Raw genomic sequence first — 10,268 nt, forward strand, 5'->3', positions numbered from 1 at the left:
TGGTACTTTCTCACTTTAAAATTGCTTGGCAGGATCAAAGGGACCTTCTGCCCCTGGAGCTGTTTAGACTGGCAAACTGGAAGAATCACTTTTTACTCTGTGTTTTTGTTTTGTTTTACTGCCCACTAAGTACAGGTTACATGTAGACACAAATGCTGTGATGTCCACAAGCTGATTAGCTCCTGGCCTTGTGAACGTTTCTTTCTTGAACCAATCATAGTCATAGATTCTTCACATTAGCTGTTAAGTGTTATGTTCAATGTGAGAAAGCAGCAAATGGTTAAGGATGGGCAACATGGAAGCCTAAAGAGTTTCTAAAAGAGTAAAGCAAATCTGGTTTCAATAAAAATTAGTCAAAGTAAGAGGAAGGATTTTGATACTTTCCTAACTCTGTAATTATCCAGGACCACTTCACTGGTGACTTAAATTTATGCAGTACTTTAAAGCCTACTATGTTCACTTTATCCCCTCAAAAATCCTGTAAGGTAGAAATGACAAATATGCTCATCCTTATTTTTCCCAGATGAGAATAGCATAGCTCAGGGACAATCTGCTCAAGACCACAACAATACCAAGGAATGGAAGTGGGGCTAGAATGTAGGTCTCTGACTCTCCACACCCCACCCCTTATCCAGTATCTGTGTGACTTTGTGGGTTATGTGATCCAGACATGGGGCAATGGGGATGTGTAGCAATGTGTACATTGGAAGGGAACTCAGTGCATCACCATTAGGAGAAGAGTGCATAAATGGTGATTATGGTGAGGGAAGGGACAGGCTTCCCTTTCAAGTTTCCAGGCTATGAAAAATACTACACAGTGTTTTGGCTTAACAACAGCAATTTATTGGCTCACAGTTTTGAGGCTAGAAGTCCAAAATCAAGCTTTTGACATGGCCTGCTTTCTCCCAGAGTCTGTATGGTTCTGGTGATGATTGCCAAACCTTGGAGTTTTTTGGCCTGAATCTCTGCTACATGTCAACAAGAGTAGCCTTTTCTATCATCTACTCTTTCAGTTTTCTGCTGACTTTTGGCTTCTGGCTCTTCTCATCTTTCTCTGACTATGGGCTTCTGGTTTCTTCTCTTCATAAAGCCTCCAGTAATATGGATTAAGACCTACTCCCATTCAGCTGGCCAAATCTTAACTAAAAATAAAGTCTTCAAAAGGTTCTATTTTGCAATGGGTTCACACCCACAGGGACACAGATTAAGATTAAGAGCATGTTTTTGTTGGGGTACATGATGCGATTTCCCCAACTAAGACTCCCCCCATTATTTCCATCAACCGTGCTCCCAGTGACACCAGATAAGCACATGTTCTAAGTGAGACCAAGTACTGTCTCTGTAAACCCAATTCCCTCCTGCTGACCAGCTTCTCAGCCCCTCAGTGATTGTTCTGGAGGTGCTGCTGTGACAGGGATGGGTGTAGTGGTGGGCTGAGGTGCTTTGAAGACAAAACTCTCTGAAAACGTCAGATAGCCTGGGGAAAATCCTGCGAGTCTTAATTAAATCCCCAAATGTCCAGACTTTTGATTTAAATTGTATCATTCGACCAGATGGAAAGCTAGGTTTTCTTTTTCTTTTTTGGGCTTTTAAACTACAGAACATTTCACAGCCTATTTTTAAAATTGCTTTCATCTATTTTATGTGCTGCTCTTTTCTTCCGCATGCCATAAAAGTTTATAAATATGTCTCTTTTTTTAGCTATAGTCTCAGCACTCCATTACTTATTTTCCATTCCTTTTGACCTAACTGTGCGGAGGTCCACATCACCTCCTAGGAGGGCTGTTGCAGAAATCTGCAGACAGATTTCCCTGCCCCTCCTGCCCTCACTTCCCACACATGAAGTCAATCTGCTTACCTAGACACTGCCACCAGTTTCACTGCTCTGAAATATCAGTCATCATCACATAGTTCTGTCTCTGATGCCTCAGGATTATCCCCAGGAAAGCCCTGTGCTCCAGCCAGAGGTATCATGTTGGATCTCACACCAATCCGTGCAGACATGCCTTCACTCACATTCTGCCCATCTAAATCCTCCCTTTCCCAAGGCAACTCTCAGGTCTCATCTCCTTCTCACATGCTTCCCTCAGCACTCAATGCATGGGGATCGCCTCCTTCTCTAAACTCACAGCAGCTGCATTCTATCCTCAGGACACTTAGCAAATACCCACTGTGAACCCAAATGACCTCAGCTCTCCTTCCTCAGTAAAACCATAAGCTCTTTGGGGTCTGGTCCATTTCTGTAAGTTTCCCTTAAACACAAATTTTAGGGTACCTAGTTTGGGACTCAGTTTATAACAGTAAATTTAATAAATGTCTTCATTGATTGATTTCTAGCAGAGAACCTTTTTTTTTTTCTGTTTCATCTTTTATTTTGTTTTTTTTTTCCTTTTTAAAACATTTTTTATTATGAAGTGTAGCATATATACAAAAATGCAATACATTTCAGAGTATATTGTAACAAGTAGTTGTAGAACAGATTTCAGAGTTTGGTATGGGTTACGGTTCCACAATTTTAGATTTTTCTTCTAGCTGCTCTAAAACGCTGGAGACTAAAAGAAATATCAACATAATGATTCAGCAGTCATATTGTTTTGTTAAATCCTGTCTTCTCTGTCATAATTCCGCCTTCTTCTTTGATCTTTCTCCCAATCTTTAATTAATTATTTTTTATTTTTTGCATAGGCGGGCACTGGGAATCAAACCCAGGTCTCCAGCATGGCAGGCGAAAACTCTGCCTGCTGAACCACCATGGCCCGCCCTCTATTTTTTTTAATGAATGACTGTTCTGTTTATTTTGTTGGTTGGAAGGTAGAAAGAAAATTAATATTGTGTGTTTTGAGTTCATCTTGCAATATCAAAACACATTTTCCCCACCTTGGGTAGGCACCGGGAATCGAACCTGGGCCTCCGGCATGGCAGGTGAGAACTCTGCCACTGCGCCACCATTGCCTGTCCAAAACACATTTTAATTAAATAGATCCAGAAGCTCGAGAAAAAGAAGACTTTTGTTGCAAAGTTCAATTACAACTGCTTGCATTTTAAATAATAAACCACCTCTCATGTATAAAGACACTTAGTTGAAACATTTGTGGGTACTGAAGCCCTATCAAAGACGCTGTCCCCAGAAGCACGTGGCCCAGGAGAGACTGGGTACACCTGTGAGTGTACTCCCCAGACCCTACAGGCCCCCAAACTGCCACCAAGCCTAGAATGTCTCTTCCACAGGATGGTTGAAAACAGTGCCTTAGAGCAGGTAGTGCCTGGAAAAAGCCAGTTTCTCCCATTACCTTTTTTATTTATTTATTTTTTGAGTGTTCCCTCTCTCTTTTTTTTTAATCCATACTTTTTTACTCATCTGTCCATATTCTGGATATAAGGAGCATCAGACACAAGGATTCTGTAATCACATAGTTACATTGTAAAAGCTATATTGTTATACAATTGTCTTCAATAATCAGAGCTACTGGAACACAGCTCAACAGTTTCGGGTATTTGCCTCCTGCAACTCCAAAACACTGTAAACTAAAAAGGGATATCTATATAATGTGTAGGAAAACCTCTAGGATAACCTCTCAACTCTGTGAAATTTCTCAGCTACTGACACTTTATTTTGTCTCATTTCCTCTTCCCCCTTTTCATTAAGAAGGCTTTCTAAATCCCTTTGATGCTGGGTCCCAGCTCATCCCGGGAGTTCTGTCCCACGTTGCCAGGGAGATTTAGACCCCAAGGAGTCATGTCCCATGTAGAGGGGAGGGCAGTGAGTTCACTTGGGTCGGCTTCCAGTGAGTTCACTCGGTAGTCCATTGTATGTTTGAGAGAGAGGCTACTTCTGAGCAAAAGAGGTTCGCCAGGGGTGACTCAGGTATAATTTTAAATACTACTAGCCTATCCTTTGCAAGAACAAGTTTCATAGGGGTGAACCTCAAGACTGAGGGCTTGGCCTATTGATTTGGTTGTTTCTGTGCTTGTGAGAATATCAGAAATTTCCCAACTGGGGAAGTTGAAGATTTGCTCCTTTCTCCCCAGTGTCCCAAGGGGACCTTGCAATACGTCTTTATTCCCTGCCCAAATTATTCTGGGATATATCAGGGCATAATACTAACCCAGAAAAAGCAAAAGTCTCACACCCTATTCAAGATTCCATATACTTATGGTGTTCAAGTAAACTGACCACACAATTTAAATTAGGAAATGCACTACCCAAAATATAAATTTTGTGCCAAATAAACATCTCTCCCTTTGGTCTCACACAGAAGTTGAAGTTTTAAAATACGGACAATATCATCCTTTACCCTGTATTCTGATTTACCTTAGTCCTATCCAGATCAGCTTCATTCACATCTCTACTCAGTCAGATCCCTTTTTCAGCTTTTTAAACAGTTCCTATATGGGGTACTGCTGACTTTCATAGCTTCAGAGCTCTAACTCTGAGTCTCAGGTGCCACATAAATACCCAAAGTTTCAGGGAACAACCAGATTATAAACAAACAGCTCAGTATCTCAGATTTTAGAAAGAACAGTTAAAACTCATGAATATATGACTCTTGTAAGAACTTACAATCTAAGACCCTTTACAATAGGCCCCAACTTGATGACCCAAGTTCTCGACTTCAGTTCACCGAGTTTTTATATCATAGTTAGTCCATATGATTAAGGCATGATAATATTTGTCTTTTTGTTTTTGACATTTCATTCAATATACAGTCCTTAAGTTTCATTCACCTACTTGCATACTTCACAGTTTCATTCCTTCTTGTAGCTGCTTGGTAGTCCATTGTATGTATATAGCATACCATAATTCCCCCTTCCATTTCTCAGACGTTTTACCCTTAGGCTACCTCCATCCACTGTGGATCACGAATACTGCTGCCATAAAAACTGGTATGCAAATGTCCATTCTTGTCCCCACACTCAGTTCCTCCAAGTGCATACTGAGCAGCAGGGTTTCAGGGTCATATGTATTCTAGTTTGGTAACTGTCAGAATGCAATATACCAGAAATGGAACAGCTTTTAAAAGGGGGAATTTAATGAGTTGCAAGTTTACAGTGCTAAGACTGAGAAGATGTCCCAATTAAAACAAGTCTATAGAAATGTTCACTCTAAGGCATCCAGGGAAAGATACCTTGGTTCAAGAAGGCCGATGAAGTTCAGGGTTTCTCTCTCAAGTGAGATGGCACATGGCAAACACAGTGAGAATTTCTCTCTCATCTGGAAGGGTACATGATGAACATGGCATCATCTATCAGCTTTCTCTCCTGATTTCCTGTTTCATGAAGCTCCCCATGAGGCATTTTCCTTCTTCATCTCCAAAGATCGCTGGCTGGTGGACTCTGCTTCTCATGGCTATGTCGTTCTCTGCTCTTTCAGAATCTCCAGCTTTCTCCAAAACATTTCCTCTTTTATAGGATTCCAGTAAACTAATCATGACCCACCTGGAATGGGTGGAGACATGTCTCCACCTAATCCAGTTTAACAACCACTCTTGGTTGAATAACATCTTAGGGAAATGATCTAATTAAAGTTTCAAACATACACTACTGAATAGGTATTAGAAGAAATGGCTGCCTTTATAAAATGGGATTAGGATTAAAACATGGCTTTTCTAGGGTACATACAAGTTTCTAGGGTACAAACTGGCACAATATGCAACCCCACCCCTAGCCTCCTGTGGAACCACCGCACTGCCCTCCAAGGGGCTGCACCACTCAATTTCCCTACTGACAGGAATAGGTACATCTCTTTCTTCACATTTTCTCTAGTACTTATTTCTCTCTGTTCATTTTTAAACAGTTTTAGTCACACATCAAACAATTCAACCTAAGTGTTATCAACATGCCTCTGCCACCAAATCTGTCTGAAGACATTTCCCTTTCTTCCACAAAGAATCCATACCCTTTACCAATCCCACCACCTGTTGACATTTAGTTTAGGCATAATGCCTTTGTTAATTCACGGAAGCATATTACAATGTTACTGTTGACTAGACCCTACCTTGCATTGATTGTGCTTTTTTCCGTATACCATCTGTTTTCCACACCCAAGCAGAGGACCTTACATCAGTAAGGAACTGCTCTTTGACTTTTGTAACAATATTTCAATTTCAGTTCTTTTTTTCTTCCTGATTCTGATATTTTCCAGAAGCAGATTGAAAGCTCACTAAATTCAGCAAATCATGCTTTTCTAGAAGTAGACCCTTCCCTTCATCCCAACTCTGTAGCTCCCAGCAGCACAGCTAGTGAAGGGACAGAGGGATACTCATAATCCTATACTAGCTCACTCTGTGGAAAGCTTTTTGGTGGGAACAATTTCCGTCATATGTTGCTTTTTCTGAGTCCAAGATGTGGCGTCTGTCACATCTGCTTGGCTTAGTGTGATCATTACACGGTTATTGTCTGCTTTCTTCTCCCTAAGCATTCTCATCACACACACTCCAGAAGTCATGATGGTGGTATCTGACACTTCAATTGCATCATAGGAACAGCCTGGGCTCCATGGGCTAGAGTAGGTAACAGCTCGATAAATCAGTCACCTTTTCCCCAACGTGCTCCCACCTGTCTCAGAGGGCAGGGGAGCTCTTTCCCACAAGCCAATAACAACGGTATCTTCAAACCTCCAAAATTCCTAGTAAAAGTCTTAGAATTTAGAGTATCCAGGATGTTTTCTGGGGTATGATAAGCAGCATCACACATGAGGTTCCAACTACTCAATCAAGACTGGTTCCTGCCTAGGGGGTTGCTCCTCCAAATGGGATGTTTCATGGGGCTTGCAGTCTGGGATTGCTCCATGCCATGGTCACATAGATTTCTGCCCAAGACATTCTTGTCCTTGTCCATTGACCTTGGCCTCTCCTACACTATTAAAAAAAAGACCTGGGATTTGAAGTTTGGAAGGGCCCAGTCCTGGTACTGTTCTTTCCTTATTCCTTCCTTTTATATTTCAGCTCCTGTTATAATATCTTTGAACACCAAAAAAATTAAAATTAAAATTAAAAATGTATCCTTGGGCCATTGTAGCTCAGCAGGGCAGAGTTCTCACCTGCCATGCCGGAGACCCAGGTTCGTTTCCTGGTGCCTGCACATGCAGAAAAAAAAAATATCCTTTCCTAGCAAGATGAGAGCAATTAAAAATGACTTTTTTGTATTGGGTAGATGGAAATACTAGCAGTCAATGAGAAGGAGAGGTAAAGGGTATGGTATGTATGAGTTTTTTCTTTTTTCTTTTTATTTCTTTTTCTGAATTGATGCAAATGTTTTAAGAAATGATCATAGTGATGAATACACAGCTATGTGATGATATTGTGAGTTATTGATTATATACCAAGAATGGAATAATCATATGGTAAGAAGAATGTTTGTGTTTGTATGTTGCTTTTTTAAAAACAATTCAAAAAAAATTTTTAATGACTTTTTCTTTTATTGTGTATATTTGAGGTCAGATCTAAGTTGCTGAATTATTACATTTGCACTTGAGCCTGCACTTCACAACTCCCCTTCAGAAGGTTCAATAAGAACTCAGCTAGTTGAAAATTGTACCCAGTTAATGGGTATTAGGTGCTTCCCTTCTCAGAGCAGAAAAAACGTGCCAATGTTTAGCTTGGAGGAGGAATTCTAACAGAGCCTTCCCCAGTTGGTGGGGAAGTATGTCAAGGGAAGTAGGGCTGCCCCTACCGTTCTCCCTGGCCTGCTTTTCTGCCTCTTCCTCCTAAAAGATGTTAGCTGTTCCCTTTTCTTAGCAACATCCCCCTCCCTGGCCCACCAAAATGCATTCTTGGTCATAGGTATAGCCCCCCCCCCCCCCCCGACAACTAGCCAACCGGTAAGGCCAATAAATTAGATTGTGTCTGTCCACAGTTGTTTCATTGCTTTGCCACTGTCATCCAGGCAAAACTCTTTAAAAGGTTTATGAGTAACATATTCCCTCCAAGGTACCTGTCTCTACCTGGCACTCTGTACACTCCGTTCTGCTGAGCTCTTGCCACAAATTCTCCTCCAGCTTTCTTTTCCTTTTCCCCGTGCATCAATTTATAACACCTTGTTCTGGCCTCCAGATACTTAAGAAGGTTCATAGAAACAAAGTTATCCATAAATGTAAATTTTTGTGTTATAAACAATTTGCAAATGTGTCTAAAAACCAACTAACAGATATTGTAAATACCACAATTTCCGATAATTATGGTTTTCAGCTCATCTGAGCTTCATTTCTGAGGCACTGCAGACTCTCACAGGTGGCAGCCCCTTAAAAATGAAAGATTCTGCACCTCCTCTGGCCAGTCACTTTGGAAGGTAAGCTAGGTCCCAGCTTCTCCTTTGGCTTGGATCTGCCTTCCTTCCTATGAGGCAGGAACTCATCAGATTGTTTTTGTGAAGATCAATCAACCATCAGAATTAGATACTAAGGGTAGCACTGTAAATTCACCTCTTTCTCTTGGAGTTGCCAGGTATGACAAGCTCATTTGTCTGCAGCATCAGGGCAGTTGTCTTTGGAACATGTCTCTGCTTCAGTGGCCCTCCTCACAGCATTGGGAGTCAGAGGGCCAGGTACCTCTGAGTTCCTCTCTAGAGTGAGAACCCCATAGGGTAGATTTTTTCTCCATATCACAATTCAGCAACAATTCTCTTCAGCAACACTCATTCACTTAGCAGATAAATTTTGAGATCCTATTATGAATCAAGCACCAGAGATACAACGGTATTCTCTATAGTCTTATTGTCAAGTGAGGGAGATGGATTTAAAAACAGTGTATTCAATGTAATGTGGTAAAGGAGAAGATAGCAGCTATGGACACAGAGACCATAACCCTATGTGAAGGCTCTCGGAGGACCCTCTGGAGGAGGTGATGCCTGAGCTGCATCTTGAAGGAGGTTTGGGCAAACAGAGGTGGGAAGGGCATTCCAAATGAAGTGGACAGCATTAGGTGGCAATGAGAGAGTCTGTGGTGGACGTGCAGTTCCCATCGGCAGTGCTATCACCAGATTACACAGTGAGAGGTAGGAGAGTGGGCTAGGAGGTGAGCAGAGGTGGGTTGTGGGGAGGCTCTGCATGTAATGCTAAGGAGCCTGGGCTTGGTAAGTAAGCCTGGAGGTGAGGAGGAGCCACTGAAATGTTTAGAGCCTCAGAGTGACAGAATCAAACTTCATCTTCAGTGCATGATTCTGGGTGTAGGGTGAAGTCAGGATTAGAGAGGAGGTATGTATATCAGGACCTTGACTACGGATAAAGAGAAGGGGATTTAAGAGATATTTGGAAAGTTAAATCAGCAGAAGTTGGTGGCTGATTGCCTGTAGGAGGAGGGAGAATGGGGAGTGCATATGAGCTCAGGTTTCTGGCTTAGATGAGTTTTTGGCCTTTGACCTATTGTTTACACTAAAGCTAATAGATCCAAGCAGACCATATACTTTGTGAGTCCAGGAGGAAGATAATATAGTCCACTTTCAAATATTAAATGACATCAACTCCTATATCAACTTTTCAACATTTAGATGCATTCTCTCTTGATGTATAATTGAGGTCAGGTTTTTGGTCTGTGACCAGGATTGGGGCTGAGGGGAGGAACGGGCAGATTTCAAAACAGAATTCTGGCAAAGGAACTTGGAACTTGTTCCCCCGTTCCAGATGGTCTTGTGAAGGACTTCTGGGGGAAAGCTGAAAGCAGCCGCCTGACAGTGGGGGATGGGACTGACTGGCCCCCAAGGACCAGTGTGAGGTGAGCAGGTAAGCAGCCTGCCACGCAGCAGGTGCCCAGAAAGCCAGAGGAAATTGCAGGTGGTTTCATTTCCTCTCTCTCGGCTTTGGACTTTAGTCAGGAGCTTTGTCACTCCTATACTAAGGAAAAATAATTACAGCCAATTTATACTTGAGGTCCTCCCTCCCCCCCTCAAAAAAATAAAGAAGCAAGTCACTTCAAGTAGCTGTTTCCCCTCCCCAGAGTAGTAGTAAGCTGTCTTTTCAGCAGCACCATCCTCTTCGGTCTGGGGTCAGCAGAAGTGCATTTTCACCTTCAGCAAGACAGAGCTTCCCTCTCTTCCTTTTGCCCTGCCCCCTAGCCTAGGGTAAGGGGGAGCCTGGTTTTGAAGTTTGTCCGGAGTCACTGAGAAGGAGAGGCAAAGACATCTTTCTGCTGTGTGCTCCCCAACGCGCACCAGGTAAGCTGCAGTGCACCAGGATGAAGTCCCTGGAAGCTCATTCGACCCTGGTGTTCCAGAATTTGTATTGAACTTAGACCCCTGAGTTCTGAGCAGCAGGGCTAAGAATGATATCTTCAGTT

The 10,268-nt window shown here is 42.2% G+C and overlaps 1 protein-coding gene across 5 annotated transcripts in view; it reads left to right on the forward strand.

Annotated features, from left to right (window-relative positions):
- Positions 1 to 10,268, forward strand: part of EXPH5 (exophilin 5) — a 95,419-nt gene that overhangs the window by 28,716 nt on the left and 56,435 nt on the right. Inside the window, exon 1 of one of the 5 annotated variants that reach the window (XM_077113042.1) lies at positions 9,238 to 10,146. The exons of the other annotated variants lie outside the window; for them this stretch is intronic. The gene's annotated coding sequence lies outside the window, so the exon portion shown is untranslated. Of the gene's footprint in view, positions 1 to 9,237; positions 10,147 to 10,268 lie in introns of those variants that run through there. 5 annotated transcript variants of the gene reach the window in all.

Source organism: Tamandua tetradactyla, chromosome 8 (genome assembly GCF_023851605.1).
Source record: "Tamandua tetradactyla isolate mTamTet1 chromosome 8, mTamTet1.pri, whole genome shotgun sequence".
Classification (NCBI taxonomy): Eukaryota; Metazoa; Chordata; class Mammalia; order Pilosa; family Myrmecophagidae; genus Tamandua; species Tamandua tetradactyla.